Source organism: Mustela nivalis (genome assembly GCF_964662115.1).
Source record: "Mustela nivalis genome assembly, chromosome: 1".
NCBI lineage: Eukaryota > Metazoa > Chordata > Mammalia > Carnivora > Mustelidae > Mustela > Mustela nivalis.
In genome coordinates, this window is record NC_139020.1 from 176,290,283 (window position 1) to 176,305,969 (window position 15,687).

Below are 15,687 nucleotides of genomic sequence, written 5' to 3' on the forward strand. Positions count from 1 at the left end.
CCGGAGTCTGCTCCCCACCCAAAAAAGGATTTGCAGCTCCAGGGAACACAGCACAGGACGTCGTGTGGCAGGCAGCGCATGGAAGTTGTGTGTTGACTTCTAAAGTGAGACGTCAAGACGTTCCCCACCTCGGTATTGGATTCCTCCCTATGTGGAGCTCTCAGTCAGGCCTGGCAGTGACGGTAGATGTCCCCGATGGCCAAGACTCTAAGTGGAGGTGGGCGTTTGTGGATTTGGCATTGTGTCAGCTTCTTGGTTTTTCTGTGTGTGTGTTTTGTTGTTTTGTTTTGTTTTTAAGAGCATGAGAAAGGTTTCAAGTCATCCTAGAAATAATTATCAGGGGGAAGGACGTTGTTGACCATCGACTTGGGGGTTCGATGAACCAAGGTTCCTGATGGATGGCATCAGCCAATCTTTCCCCGGGAGATTTTAGTTGTGATGTTTCACAGATGGTTGTGACTCAGGGCACATCCTCTTCATGCTGCTGGGTGGTTTTCCTCCTTCTTCTGGTCTCCTTAGTAGAAGTATGTGAATGCCTTCTGGAATGTAAACCTGTTCCCTGAAAGAAAATGGCCATGAATTTCTTCTCAATCTAGAAAGCACTACAAGCCATTTGTAATGTATCTATTTATTTATTAGAAGTGGGCTGTTCCTTTATTAAAAATGTATTGATCGTATGAGTGGTATGGCCTCTCTCCCCACCAAACGGAAATGAACTGCGACTTATTAATGTGTCTGATTACATGGTAGGGCCTCAGTATCTGGTGGTTGAATTCATCAGCCTGAGTCTAGCTGTTCCACACCACTTGTTTTCAGAAAGCGTGTGAAATATGATCCCAGTCTGAGCCTGCAGTGTCCCCCATTTTTAAAGCTAACTTGAAATAGCTGAGTAGTAAGTTAAACAAGAGCTTGAGGATGTCCTCTGAGTTCTCTAGGGTAAAGGGGAATTGCAGGGGAGAACATTTATGGGATAGGGGGCATCTCAGTCCAGCTCGGAGGACTGTGGGATGGGTCTCCACAGCGTGAGAGGCCAGGCTCAGGTTAGAATTTGGGAAGTCGTTTCTGAAAGCCATGGCCGTTGGAGCTCACAGTGGAACTGGGTTGCATTGTTTCCTTCCTTGGAAGATTTTTAAATTTTTTAAATGTGAATGGAGAGTGAAGGAAGAGGCCTCATGGGTCCAGTGCCAAGCTTCCTCATGTTACCACCTTCTGGAAGAGCAACCCGCGGGTTGTCCTGCCCGGCTGTTGCTGGTTGGAAGTGTGAACCGGACTCACCATGAGGGAGCCAGTTTTGGTTTTCGAGCCAACTGCCTTCTCCACGGAAAGCATTTGTTAGAACGGGTGCTTCTTATACCCCGGACTGAGGTTATTTTTTTAGCCAGGGAAAGCCAATATGTGGAAGGGAATAATGGATTCTTTCACAGCCTGTGCCATAAGAATAAAAGTCCAGGTTGCCACTTACTATAGTTTAAATGATCGATTCTAGCTTGCTTTGATTAAATTACATATTCAATTATTTTTGTTTAAAATTAAAAGCTTGATTATATTACCGAATGCTATGTAATTTTATACACGCCGTTCACTTATTTAACAATGAGGCACAGAGTGTGATTAACAATGTGGCTGCCAGTGGGAAGAGGCAAAATAATTATTTTTTCAATATACAAGTCCTCATCATGATTCAGAAATCAATATGCATCCGTGGAGGGTTTGTTCTCGCCGTGGATTATGGACTTCACGGTGGCCTCCCCTCATTTCCCTATGAATGTAAAACCTGGAGATTTTGGCTGGCCAAGCCGGTTTTTATTTCTCTCTCTCTCTTTTTTAAAGACTGATGTTTAACTACAACCACTGGGACCTAAATCAGAGCATCCAGTGCCCAAATATGAATATTAATCAGACGCCAGGCCACGGAGCCCCTCTCTGAGTTTGACAGTTTAAAGGATCAGTTAGTTAATTAGAAGATGACATGGCACGCCAGGTCCCAAGGCTCTGTCCTGCCTTCTGTCTCCTCTTTTCATTTTCCTTTTTGACAAGTTGGATTACATCATTACTTGTAGTTTCACTTGTTATCCCCACCGTGAAATAAGAATATTTTAAGCTTTAATTATCTGTGATTTCTTCCTGCTCTCTCTCACTCTCTCTTAAAGACCAGGCTTCAGTAAAACTCAAACACACAAGCAGAGGTTCAAAAGCCCAGGAACATCATCAGCCTCATGACCCCAGCCATGCCGCACACGGCATCGTCGAGAGAAATTGAACCTGCTTAATAGGTACTGGAAGCTGGTAGTGGTGGTGGAGGTGATTAGCTTGAAAGAGGAAGATGCCCATTGGGACTTTGATGTCACATCACAGTCGGCGTACTCCTGCTAGCGCTCGGGGACCTCCTGCGTGGAAAATGGGTGGGTGCCCAGGTCTGCTGAACCGCTGAACCGTCGCCCCTGTGGGCGGGGCTTAGGAATCTGCGTTTAACCAACCCACCACCTCGCCTACCCAGTAATGGGGGATTTCTAGTGCACCCTAACGTCTGAGTGATTCTGTTCTAAATGTTTTGGCATTTTTCTTGACATGATACTGCTCTTTTCAGAAGGCAAAGTTGGCATGTGGTTCCTAGAGGAGCCTCATTCCCAGGAGGGAGAACGAGGTCCAGACCCATGTCTAGTTCTTCACGGTGAAGCTTTTTCTGACGCTCCTCATGGAGTTAACTCTTTCCCCTGTTCTCCCCACACCACTCCTCCTGCAGCTATCAGAGCACACCTGAAGTCAGCGGTGCCGTTCAGTCTGTGTGTCTTTGAGCCTTAAGGACACTGAGCCACTCAGGAGAAGCAAGAGAGGTTTAGTGTCCTCCCTGACAGACATTAGTGATGAGACTTTAAATAAGAACAAACTGAAATCTTCCATTTCCTGGGAGTGCTGTGAGCCAGCCCCGGTACGGAGTAATTCAGAAAAGCTTTCTCAGTGGTCTTCGCAACAGCTGTGTGCTTGGGTGAGGACACGGACACTCGGGCAGAAACAAGCCACGTCCTGGGGGCGGAGCAGCATTCCAAATTCGGCAGTCTGAGCCCCAGTCCCTGACTCTTCTCCCCACTCTGCAAAACCTCGCGCAGTGGGTGCTTATTTACAGGTGATGAAAAGAAAGGATATTTTTAGATGTCAGAGGGCATTTCTGAGATGCCACACCTCCATTGACAGGAGTACACATGGAAGAGAGGTGGGGAGCAGAGAATTTAGATCTGCTCAGATTTTACTGACTCCTGGAAAGGCTGGGACTTTGGGATGCGTCCACATTCATTTAGAAGCCAGGAGGAAGAAGAAACACTTGCATGAGACCTTGGAGGGATCCACAGGCAGCAGGAATGTGTGCTGTCAGGAGGAGTTCAGAAGGACCAGATGATTACCAGGGTCAGAGTGGAAAGGGAAAGCAGGGCCAGTGGTGGCAAATTTCCTCGGGGCGGGGGTGGGGGGAGCATCAGCATAGTGGTCAGAAGCTGGGCTCATATCCCAGCTCTGCCTGTAAGCGGCTGGGTGGTCATGGCCACAAGGCCGCCCCTGTGTTTCTGGGCTGCAATTCCTTTTTCTCCCAAGTTGGTAGAGGTAAAGCTTGGACCATGGGCCTCGGTGTCCTCCTGCTTAGATAGGTTGAATCAAGGACTTACAGAAGGCTCTTGGTTGTGACATTCGAGGGGTCCTTGTGACCGTAGGTGAGATGTGTTTGTCTGTAGGAGGGACAGATCATAAAGGCAAACCAAATCGCATAGTGTCGAGGTAAGAAAGAAGAGGGGGTACCTCCTCGTAGACACCTCTGTCAAGAACTGTGGCAGTGAACAGCAGGCGGAGGAGGAGGTTGGGGCCCCACAGATTTGAGAGTCTTCAGGATGAGGAAACCTCTGTAGGCCTGGTGGTTTCCAGAGGAAGGCCAGACAGCTGGGGCTGAGCTGGAGAGCACAGTGGGAAGGATTGTAGCAAGACCGTCTCTGTGAGTCTAGAAAACCTGAGTTCAGAGGGAGAGAGGCCCCCGTTCCCTGTAGACACTGGAGGAGCCAAACAAGGGCCGTGGGATAGAGCCAGGAAGTGCACGGAGTTTGTTTCTCCACCGACACGGATAACTTGGGGCCAGGGAATGAACAGGGAGACAGATGCATGGATTGCATAGACACATATGTTTTCATGAGGTTCCTAGAAGCAGTGATGGCTTAGCCTGTGTCAGTCTGAACCAATGAGGAGCCCTCCTGTCCTGGGTTCAGAAGGGCACGAGAAAGCTGGGGGTGAAGGTGGGAATAAAGGAGAGGGGAGAGGCAGGAACTGGGGGTCTGCTCCACCGGCCTCATGCCCGTGGGAGACACGGAGGACGCCAGTGAAGACAGCGAGCAGATAAGACAGACTGGCTTGCTGCCATACGATTCGGTACTTAAAAGAAGAAATGGTGCCTCATTGTCCATTGTTCCGTGCACCCTGGTCAGTGTTTCTTCCTCCAGGCAGGGAGCTTCCCGGTCACCAGGAGTAGGCTGGATGGCATGTATGTTAGTGCCTGTGCCTGCTGTCCCTGTAGGGGTGCGGCTGCAGAGAACCCGAAGGGATCGGGCAGCGAGTACTTGGTCCGTATCAAGTCACTCTGTTTTGTCAGTTCTTAGATTGTGTCCCGTCATTCTAAGGGGATTTTTTCCCAGTTAAGATACTAACAGATTGAGGTACCTGGGTGGCTCAGTGGGTTAAGCCTCTGCCTTCGGCTCAGACCATGATCTCAGCGTCCTGGAATCCAGCCCTGCATCGGGCTTTCTGTTCAGAAGGAGCCTGCTTCCCCCTCTTTCTCTGCCTGCCTCTCTGCCTACTTGTGATCTCTCTCTGTCAAATAAATAAATAAAATCTTTACCAAAAAAAGAAAAAGATACTAACGGATTAAAGGTCCTTACAAGACAGTGCGTATATTTGACCATGCAGTTCATCAGGCACTTTTCCCCTTGATAACTTGACTGGTCTGTGAGCCGCCAAGTGGCAGAGAACTAGCGGTCCTTGGCGTCCACGGTACAGTTAATAAGTCCGCGTGCATGGCCGGTGAAGGGGTCGGTGGCGTGGTGTGCTCAAGCAAAGCTGTGAGGAGACACGCTCTGTCTATATGACCATGTGTTTGCTGTTCTTCCTGTAACAAAATGACTTGCCCTAAGGTAGGTCTTGGTAGAGGGACTCAGGAAGAAGATGGGCAGAACTCAGAGGGGGTTAATGGGGGAGGGCCCTTCGGGGCAGAAGGTGGAAACTGAAAGAAGATGCCATTAGCGTTCCTGGGTTCATCCCATAAAATAAATCATGGTTTCAGGATACCCATTTCCTGGTCTTCTTGTTGATCTACCCAGCGTAGCTCTGCCTACCCCACGGTAGGCAGGTACCCCACGATAAAAGATGTGGAGGTCCCAGGCCTCCAAACATTTGGATGCCCATTAACGGGTTCTACACCTTGGTCTCTCTGGATATTACTGTCTCGCTTCAGTAAGCCGACTAATATCAGATATATCCTATCAGAGACTATTTTAAATCACTTCAATTTTCTCTGCCCTTGGGCTCTGCCCATAAGACCGGAATCCGAAGCGGATGAGTGTGGCCTGTGATCTAGTGTTTTACTTCCCCCCCCATTTGTATTACAGGCAACTTCATTAGCTTTTGGACGCCTATAGATCAGTTTCAGAGACGAAGTACAATGTCAGATAGTTTTTACCCAGTTCTCAAGTATATCGTTGTTATATTTTCCCAGAGAAGTGTTAAGAAAAATTAGTGTAGCCCTTTGTGAGAGCATTTTTCTCTTAAAACAAGACATTGGTCATAATACTGTTTGCTTACTTATTCTCTGAAGTGCTGTTTTATATTGAAAGTAAATCCAGGATAGAAGCTTGATAAGTAATGTCAGACTTGGTAGCCTACAACCTAAGTGGCGTAAGTGAATTACGAAGCCCCACTTTGCCGTGTTGTTGTTCTTCCTCAAATACGTCTCTCCGTCACTACTTTTTCATCTTCTGAGTGATTTTAAAATAGTGAATTAGCTTCCTGTTAGTGCCCAAGTCATCCATCCAGCTCGCGCTTTTCCTGTATCACAGATTCCTTCACACAGGAGCAGTCCAGGATCAATTACAGATCTTTGGGAAAAAACAATCTATGGCAGGGGTGTGACCTGGATCCTTGAGCCTGCCCGAGACTGAAACACAGAAGCTGCATTTCTCTGACCCACTCTTGGCGGCAGTAGTTCAGCCTGGCATCTGCCAAAGATTTGCCCATCAGGACACCCAGTTCTGAATACAGATCTGGGCTCTTTCTTACTACTTCCTACCTGTACCCTGTGTCACCCTCTTGCCATTTTATACTCTCCCACCTTCACGCCAACAAAGACAACAGTCCCAGATCACCTCCTCAGACATGGCTTCTGTCCCACCATTTCTTTGCCTTCGAGACCACCATCCTCCTAGACATCCTGCCATGGTCCAGGGACCCAGCTCCAACTGCAACCAGCAAGTTCTCTGTCATGCTATTTCGCATGCATTGTTCTCTCTGCGTTGTTATTCCCATGTCCAAGTTCCTCCTATCTTGCAACAGCCAGCTCAGACCCTGCCTCCTCCACAGAGGCTGTCTGAATTACAGCAGACCCAGAAGCATGGCCCCAGATAACCCTTTTGTTGGGGGGGGGGGGGGTATCAGGACCAGTGGCCCCCATTGTCTTCAGCCTCTGCTCTCTGCAACTCAGACTTCCTGCTGCCCCCTTTATAGTTCAATCCCATCTTCCACAGGGAGTGATCTGCTCTCTGGGTATAAAGACAAGGTTGTACAGTTTTTCTGGGTCCGCTCCGTGGGTAGGATGTACATACAGTTCAGATGCTCGATGAATACTTGCTTATTGATGAATCACTGTAACAAAGTCATTTATTGGTCATAAAACACTGTGGCTTTTCTGTTTTAGGAAATTGTAGCTCTTCCCAAAGGAGGAAGAAGCTGGTCAGTCACCATTCTGTCCCCAACACTTAGCTTAACAATTGGCCAGTTTAAATGGTTTGGAAGACCGAAAGGCATGCCCCCCAAAAACCAGCACACACTGGATGGCAGCAGGTGCAGTAGGAGCACCTAGGGTCTAGAGCTGAATTTGGAGGGGTGACGTCGGACTTGGCTTTCATATAAATGGGATTTAAAAGCTTGGAGTTCAAATTGGGAGAAGCCGAGTGTGCAGAGGGCATCCTACTTAGAGCCAACAGGCTCAATGAAAGTGCAGGGAAGGCTGACAAAACAGGCATGGGAAAGGTCATGTTGGGGCTGAAATTCAGGGCCACGTAGACGTTCATTCCAAAACCATGTTAAACATGGCGGCATATAGTCGTTTGTGTGGGATGGGAATGGACCTCTTTTCTCATTTTACATTCATGATTATTTTTGATAATAATTTTTATGCATTGTAGGTGATCATGGTTTCCCAGGAGGCATAAAAGTTTTTTGTTTTTTGTTTTTAGTTTTTTTTCTCAAATAAAACCAAGTGAGTAGCTTTAGAGGAAAATACAAAGTAAGTAGTGTTGGGGCCATATGTCAAAATGGAAAGATACCCCCTCCCCTGGTGGAAAGTTTTTGCAGAGAAGCTAGCTAGGCCCAGGACCACAGGATTGTTGGAGCCTGACCCGGTGGGAAGCCATCGGTCAATTTGGCAAGAGCCGCCGTAGTCCCAGGAGAGCCGGAAGTCAGACACAGGGCAGCTCTTCCGTGAGGGCTGGGATTTTATGTTCCTTGTTTATCATTACACAAAAGTGTCTGGCTCATTGTGGGCAATTAATAAGAAGGTGTGAATCAGCATGTGGTAGGTCTGAAGCGAGGCTTTTCTTTCCACCCGTGGCGCGGACTTGGGCTGCTGCTTTCCTCCCACCGCGGCTGGCTGGAGCTGGGGAGCTGGGAGCAGCCTGGTTCCCACGCCCCCTCCTGAGTGAGCTCACGGGACCCGTGTTGGTGGAGGAGGGAGGCAGGCTATGGAGCGGCCAGCCTGTGGGCTCCAGCGGGGGTCTCCCACTGAGTCTCTCATGCTTTCTCGGTATATTACCAGCGCCATAGGCCCCTGGGCACCCTGGTGTCCTCCAATGTAAACCGGTCCGTGAGGACACCTGGGAGGGAGGTGGGGACCACAACCCACAGCCCCATCTCAAGGGGACAGTCTTTACTCTGCTTCTGTTTGCCACACATGTGTCAGATTTGGGGGATTGATCAAAAGATGTCCACAAAATACACATTTTAGGTGAGCCTGATTGTGTTTTTACTTAGCCCCGATCCAAAATTCTGAAGAGTCTGCATGGGTCCAGCACGCAGTCTGGGACCTCTGATGTCATGAGATAAAGTCCTGTCTCTTCCTTTGCCCAAGGTTTTGTCACATTCAGTTGTCCCTTTATGTGCATTTTTTTCCCCTGCTATTTTAGTCACTTGTCTGAATCCACTGTCACACAGTTGGTGCCCTTTTCATGTGTCCCATAGCCTGAGCTCCAGATCTCTCCCCCTTTCCTCTTGCCGAATGTCCTTCATCTTGGCTGTTTGGTCCTGTCAGTTGCTTTCTTTCTCTGTCATCCGAGTTCAGGCTTCACACAGTTAAGCCCGGCTTAAGCCATCGGGACTTTGAATGATGTGCTTGCCCCCATAATAATTCCCCCAAATCCTAGCCTGACGCCCTCTCCAGCTATCTTCCCTTCTCCTCAGCTTCTGAGTTCACTCATCTGTCTTTGTCACGTCTCCTTCTCTTCCGTCTCTCCCTGCCTAGACTCAAGGCCTGGAATCTTCTTTCCTGCTGTCAGGAATCCCACATCCCGTGGTTAGAACAGTCCCACGTGGTTCGCGGCCGGCCTGAGATAACCCCCAGCACTTCTGGAAGCCTGGCCAGGGTCACAGAGCTACAGAATCTGTCCTCCCCTCATGCCATTCAGACTATAGCCTTTGAGGGCGCTGTCATATGTAAGCGGGCACAGTGCCTTGGGGAGGACAGGACACATTTCACATCCCCTGGACTCAGGCAGGAAACCTGGGATGGGGCTGCTGGGTGGTTGTAAATATCAAAAAGGAAAAAGCTATCCAGCGTGAGATGGGAACACATCACAGCTGCAGCAAGCATGCCTTGTCCTCTTGGGCAGGCCAGTGAGTTACAGATTTCGTGAGTCGAACAGGATCATCATGGGTACATTGTGCGGCTTATAGATTTTTTTTCCGTAGCAGTGCCTGCCACTTCCCAACAAGGACCTGGCATTCAGAGCCTCTCTGCATACGGTGTTCCTGATGAACCTGTAAGGTGGTGGAAGGGAACTGGACACACAGCAGCTCGTGGGTTTGGGGTTATACAGTCTGAATCTGGATCTCATCTCCATCTCTGCAGTTAACTGGCCATGGGCTCTTGGGTCAGTGGCTCTGCCTGCCCACCCGCCCATTTCCTCCTGCGTAACTTGGGGAGAAGAGCGAGCACTGCCTCCTCGTGCTGTCTGTATCAAAGAATTCTTTGTTCACTTGGTCAGCGTCTGGTTGGCAAATTTTGGTTCCCAGGCCAAATCCAGCCCACAGCCCGTTTATATACAGCCTGCACTGGAAGAATGTTTTCTACATTTTAAAATGGTTCTAGAGGCGCCCGGGTGGTGCAGTCGGTTAAGCATCTGACTCCTGGTTTCAGCTTAGGTCGTGATCGCACAGGTCATGAGATTGAGCCCCGCATTGGGGCTCCACTCTCCGCGGGGAGTCTGCTTGAAAGAGTCTCCCCTCTATGCCCCCCTCACTAAAATAAATAAATCTTGAAAAAATTAATGAAATAATAAAATGGTTCTCTAAGTTTCTACATACTATTCTCAGTTTGGCCTCTTGGCCGACAAAATGTAAACTATTTACTGTCTGGCCCTTTGTGGTAAAAGTTGGCCATTCTCTGCACTAGAAGATGCTTGAAGGGCTTTGGGGCCCCTGGTGTGTCACTTGCCTTTCGTCTGGTTGCACACCCATGGGCTGTGTTCTGAGAATCTTCAAAGGCCTTCTCTTTAGTGAGTCCTCTCTCCAGAGTCCCGGTTTGAGGGGCTGGGTGCCACACTGGAAGGTGGGGAAACCAAGATCCCAGGAGACTGTGAGTTTCCTTCCTACAGCCCGTGAGTTGTTCTTCTGGATTGGACTGAGTTGACCATTAGTCTTCCTTCCCCACGTGGCTCTCGGAGCCAGGGCCAGTGGGTGTGCTCCCTCTTCTCTGGGAGGAACTCACATGCACGTAGAGAAGATTCGGATGTTATTCTAGGCATTCCAGGGGTCCTAGAGATGACTTAGTCAGGAGTCCACCCTGCAGGAACCTCAATTATAGTTGGGGAAACTGAGGCACACACTCCCAGCAATAAGACACACTGGCACCACCCCAAACACAATGTGCTTTGGGGCCTTTGAGGAAGAAATGCATCTACAGGCGCACCCCAGGGCTGCAAGCCCATCAGAAAACTTGAATTTTCTGTTGGAAGTTGAGGGCCCTTGGAGCTCTTCCCCACTGGCTGCCTTCACCCAAAATGTTTGTATTCCAGCCACGCCATGACAGATCCCCGTGGCTCTGGCCGCATCCTTGCCCAGTGGTTTTATGGTTCGTGAGGTAGCTCTTGGGGCTCAGCTGACTATGTAGCATTTGAAGGGCAGCTGACCCGCTGTCGCTGCCCACCTCAGGGCTCAGTGGTGCCTCCGCTCCTGATTGCTTGCAGTGGAAGCAGTGGGCTGTGGGGCTCAGGCAGCCAGGGTGCTCACTGGGCACCTGGAGCCCAGAGGATGTGCCCGCAGGACAGCAGCACCTCAAAAGGAGAAACATCCTTTCGTGTGTAGAAATAAGAGTGGAAGTCCTCAGCAGATATTCTGAACTTATGTAGCTTTTCAGAACCAAACCTGCACCCAAGGCTGCTGGGAAACGTTTCTCCAACCCCCCACCCCCACCCCTCGCTGTGTTGCTCGTGTGTTTTGACATCCCTGCAGCTGCTTTTCTCATCCACACCTGGCTTTCCAGGAGTTCTTCCTCCTTGTTCAGGGATTAGTTCGAGAACTCACTACGTGCGATTCAGACAGACCTTGGGAGTGTCACCCTGACAAAGGAGACGGTTCACTAGAAGTTACTAACCCGCTTGCTCAACAGATTATGAGTTGAATCTCTGGCATGCCATGGAGGGAAGGCCTGTAGGAGCAGCTTTTGTCCTGCACAAGGTAGTGTCTTGGTTTCTTTGGGTTGTTCAACAAAGTGGCATCAGCTCTGTGGCTGGGAAACTGCCGAAACGTGTTGTTCACAGGCTTGAGGGCTGAAGATCCCTGGTTAGGGTGCCAGCGTGCTTGGGGGAGGGCTGGCTTCCAAGTCACAGATTGGGCTGTATTATCACACTGCAGAAAGGACTAGAAGCTTTGTGGGGTCTCTTTTCTAAGAAAAGAGGGCTCCACCCTCATCACCTCAACACTTCCCAAGGGCCCGACCTCTTAATACCCATCACACTGGACATTATGTGATGTCAGTGTATTAATTGGGGAGGGGACACAAACATCCAGACCAGAGCCGGCACAAAAAGTGCTTTTCGCAGGTTTATGTTCTTAATCTCCTTATGAGCGTTGCACTCTGTGTCCATTTGGGTCACCATTGTGTTCTCAGAACTCAGGAAACTGCCTCACAGTGAGTGAACACTCAGTGAATATCAGATACCGAATTTATTTATGAGAGACTGATTGAGTACCTGGGGTAGGGAGGCAAGGGTGGGCCTCCAAAGCTGCATTTGTCCTGGTCTTCTCCAGGGCCCCCTCCAGGGAGGAAGGGAGTGTTGGAAACACAGAAGGACCACGCAGTGTGAAGCTTGCCAGAAAGAAGGCGGCAGAAGAGGTGGGGAGACTTGAGGGCCACACCTAAGGCTGCAGAGTTTGGGCAGTGCAAGCCGACGGCCTGCTGTGTGGATGGACATGAGGCGTGAAGGACCCTAATGCAGGAAGCGCTGCTGAATGATAGAGGACAGAAGAGGCCGGGCAGAGCTTGAGGGGGTCAGGTCCACAAGCTTGGGCACTTGGACTCTGCTGGAGGTTGGTGGTTTATCCGCCATGTGTGTGGGGTGGGGGGGATGATTCTAGCTGCATGGTAGAGTAGGAAGGACTTGAAATGAGAGTGGGAGTCAAACCAGGAAGAAACACGTTAATGAGCCCGCAGGATCCTGAAAAAAGCTGAAAAGCGCTTAAGGAAACACCAAGTTGGTGGGCAAGGCTCTCAGAGATTGAAGGGAGATGGGACTGACTCCACAACTCTCTCGTGCTGGTGTGCTGGTCCCCGCCGAGACTCCAGTTCTCAACATGAACTTGGCTCCATCACCCCGCCTCTTTTTTTGTCATCGCTCTTCTCAGGATGTTCTTCTATAGTTTGATGACCCCTGTGCCCCTCATTCATGGGGAACAACAGGAAGGTCGGATGACAGGTATCAGACAAAACGGGCGCCCCAGTCTGGGTGCCAGAATAGTATGCCTGAATCAGACAGATGCTTCCACAATTAAGCAAACATAAGTTCTTGTCTCCATGTGCTACTCTTGCAGCATCCATGTTGTCTTAAGGAAGTTCAAAGAATGATGATAGAGGCTCTTCCCCGGGCACCTCCGGCCCTTACTATATGTGCCTCTTGTATCTGTCTCTGTGTGTTCCTCGGTGACCCTTCTTGGCACTGGATTTTTCATTACCATGAAGGCAGGAAGAGGCAGGCGTCTGACGGCCCAGAACCCCCGAGAGGCATGTTCTGGGCTCTCACGAGCTCATTAGGCACTTTCTGATGATGTGATTACGAACTCGAGAAGGACATTCAGCATCTTCCTCAAACAATGTGTGTCTTTGTGTGGCCTGGAGTTTTTCATTTTTCCTGGGACAGCTGTTTTCTCAAAAACAGTTCTGTAGTAAATAACGTCCTGTCACTATGGTCCGTGCCCCTCAGATCGGCCTTGGTGTGAAGCCCAGGACAGGTGAACCTCCTTTGACACAGTTGTGTTTCTTACTCTGTGGGAGCAACATTTTGAAAATGAAACTTTTCTAGGTATACTAGATGATTTTGCAAAGGAAAGTGTATTTTTAAGGCAGGTCATCAGTTTGGTTAAGTCTTGTTTTAGGCATAATGGGTACGAGTGTTTTCTCATTCTTGAGCCCAAATAATGCGTAATTAATCCTAAGAATGGAAGACCAGCCATAAGTTGAATTTGAATTAGTATTCTCTCCACTTTTCTCCCCACCCCCAAGCATGGGGATCTTAGACACCCAGCTCACCGCCATCCATGTCTTCTTAGAGTAATGATTCTCACGTATCACGCAGGCACCTGGGGCCGGTCCTCAGTACCGTTTCAGGGAGTCCATGAGGTCAAACTATGTTCCTAAAAACATCAAGATCTTATTTTTTTCTATTGCTCTTGTTCTTTTATGAATGTACAGTGCGGTAGAGTTTTCTAGAAGCCCCCCTATTGCATAACAGAAATGATTGAATGCAGAAGCAAAGGGCCAGCTGTCTTCAATTAAGCTAGACATAGAGGGCTTTGTGAAAATGTAAAACAATGCCATTCTTCCCCCAAAATTCTTTTTGTTTTGGAAAATACAATAATGTTTCATAAAAATGTTATTTATGTTAATACATAGTGGGTTTGTTGTTGCTATTTTAAATGAACGAAGGAATAAATATTTTCGTATTTCTGTTTCTAACATGATCAACATCGATAGGTATAGCCCAAATAAAGACCAGCTCTTCAACTTTCTCAGTAGTTTTTTAAGAATGTGAAGGATGCCTAAGAGCCAAAAGTTGGAGAAACTTTTCTGCAGTACAGGGCGGTATGTGGTAAAACTCTCCTGGTTTGCGAATGAGATGTTGAAGTTTTCCAACAAAGACTATAGGGATTTGCCTAAGTTCCCTATCCCTTTAGCAGGAGCCCATTTCTACATTTATCTGTGGATATGTAGGAAAAACACATACATAAGCTAATGTGAAATGCAAAACCTTATCAAAAAAATCATTTGAAAGCCCACAACTTTGGAGGAGGAAGTTGTCCTCTGTGTGTGGTACTTCCAGTCCACCCCCTGGGGTAGGAGTTTGGGAGACATCATTCAACCAGAGGACACGTGTTTCCCCAGCCCCTTCACAGGGCTGGCCCGCAGGGCAATGCAGACACAGCTCCTGTCCTCGGGAAGCTGGTATCCCTATTTAAGGAGACTTGAGTAACAGATAAGCATAAATGAGCAGGAAAACTGAGGAAATTAATGGAATGATGCCACACAGTCATTTGGAGGACAGAGAAATAGATTCACACAAGGTGGCCAGCAAAGGCTTTTCGAATGGGACTTGGTTTGAGCTGAGACGGGGCTGCTGGGTGGCTAGGAAGGTGCAGGGGGTGCAGTCCGGAGGAGGGAATCCTGAGGAGGGACACAGCTCGGTGGGAATAAGGTGAGCCCCAGAGCCCCAGGAGATGATGATATAGAGAAACTGATGGGCAAGGACCAGATTTCCTAGGTCATTGGAGGACCAGCAAAGAATGTGATTTTAATCCAAGTGTGATGAGAAGTCATTGCGGGGTTTTCAGGCAAACAGAAGAAGTAATCCTGCCTCTGCTTTATGAAGATGGACCTGGCAACCTTGTAGAGTGGGGAGCCCATGGGTGGGAAGGAGAGGAAGCACCAAGTGCATCGGAGGCTCTTAGTGTCATCCAGCATACCAGGGATGATAAACAGAAGTGGACAGAACTGAGATTTCACTTGGAATCAAAGAGAGCAGACTTACAGAGCGGGAAAGGCTCTGGGGACAGGGGCAGCGAACAAGCATGACTTCCGCTTTGGCTTGACAGCTTGTGTCTTCTCATAAGGCTGCAACAAAATCTGCAAGGTAGGTAGGTAGTTGTAGAGCTAATTAGGGATCAGGAAACCGAGCTCCCAGTAACCTGCTCATGGATCCATAGGTCCCTTCCCAGCATCAGGGCAAGTCAGAGGTCACTGCCACTGCCCAACCCCATCTGTGGTTTCTTTTCCCTGGTGGCATTCCTGCTCTAGCCGTGATAGGGACACCAGGTGTGGGTCTGAGATGAAGGTTCCCTTCCTCCCGCTCCAGCAAGCCAGAGTTGATCTGTGACAAGTTGTCATGCCTCATCGTCTGGGTCTGAGAAATGGGACCAGATGTATCTGCTGGCCACCAGCCCAACTGGGATTTTATTTACAGGTTTACTCACATCACAGGTGTGTCTGGGCTCCCAGAGAAAGGGAGTATTATTCTTCAGGCCCTGTTATGCCTGTTGGCAAGACGTGGGAGTCCTCCTGAGAGACAGTTCAACCTTCATAAAATCGAGGGGGGTGTGCAGGTTTGGAAGCAGTTGTGAGAATTTTATACCTCAGTGATTTGCGTTGAAACAATAGTACCTGTGCATTTCGTTTAGGCGGTGGGATGATGATTTGAAAACAGCAGGTTTTTGTTTTGAAAGCCATCCGTCAGACTTAGTGGGTCAGAGGCTGAATAAAGGGAGACAAGAGGCAAGGCAGCAAGAAAAAAAATTCTTAAATGCCCTGGGTCATCGCAGCTCCCCGCTTTCTTGACACACAGCATAGATCAGAGCTATGACGGTCTAGGTGGCCATGGAATTCTCAGATCCAGACCCGCAGTAGCCGGTGACAGTTAGCTGAGCAGCACGGGTTCTGAGGGATCTGGAGCATCTCCTAGCTCCAGA

At 48.9% G+C, this 15,687-nt stretch overlaps 1 protein-coding gene across 1 annotated transcript in view; it reads left to right on the forward strand.

Moving 5' to 3' along the window:
• The window catches only part of PDZRN3 (PDZ domain containing ring finger 3), a 238,229-nt gene that overhangs the window by 172,385 nt on the left and 50,157 nt on the right, over positions 1–15,687 (forward strand). The window lies entirely within an intron of this gene.